Below are 1,021 nucleotides of genomic sequence, written 5' to 3' on the forward strand. Positions count from 1 at the left end.
TCTCTCTCTCTCTCTCTCTCTCTCTCTCTCTCTCTCTCTCTCTCTCTCTCTATGTGTGTGTTTCTCTCATTCAACAGATCCTAGGTTCAAATCCGGATAGCGACGAAATATTTTCTTCTCTAAAATTTTCCACGTTCACATCTTTTCCTGCTGTCTGATTATGTTCTGTCGTCTGCTTTCGTCTCGCTCCATTTTCTGCCCCCACCCCCTCACCTCTTTTGCCCCCTCCTCTGGGCTCCTGACTCTTTCTGTGGTCTTTCTACTGATACTCTTTGGCTCCTTCTTATTGCTGTCTTTCAGCTACGCCCCTGATCTTATGATATGTAAGATCTAACATCTAGCCATTTCAGATAAGGGGGGGGGGGGAATCTCGGAGGTCTCGTGGGCAAGTTGCACATTAATTTTAAAGATGCCTTGGTGGTCTAAAATCGATAAGAGTAGGCTTCGGCCATCACAAGCGCAAAATTCAAAATTTCCTACCAATTGAACATCTTTAGTGTATCCTGCGCGCTCATAATATGACCTTATGCAGTTGCGACGGCATAAAACACTTAACAAAAAACAACAACAAAAAAACAACAACAACAACAAAAGAAAAGACGTTGAACACACACGTGCACAACTTCAATACATAACATCTTTAACACTCAGTTACCCACCTTTAATACTGACTTTGAGCACTACAATGTTTCGGAAGGCGAGAAGAGAAAGGGACCGGACCGTCTCGTCCTTGGCCTGAAGACGACAGAATTTACTGGTCAGAAAATACAAATCTGAAACTATAAGTCAAAATTTGCTAGTTAGAAATTCAAACATTGAAAATGCAAGCCCAAATTACTAAAAGTAGGCCCACAACACTTAAAAGGTGTGTGTATGTTTGTGTGTGTGTTTGTTTGTGTGTGTTTCTGTGCGTGTGTATGCGCGTGTGTGTGTTTTTGTATGGTATGTGTGTGTGTGTGTGTTTGTGTGTGTGTGTGTTTTTGTGTATGGGATGTGTGTGTATTTGTGTGTGTGTGTGTGT

Source organism: Aplysia californica, unplaced genomic scaffold (assembly GCF_000002075.1).
Source record: "Aplysia californica isolate F4 #8 unplaced genomic scaffold, AplCal3.0 scaffold00038, whole genome shotgun sequence".
NCBI lineage: Eukaryota > Metazoa > Mollusca > Gastropoda > Aplysiida > Aplysiidae > Aplysia > Aplysia californica.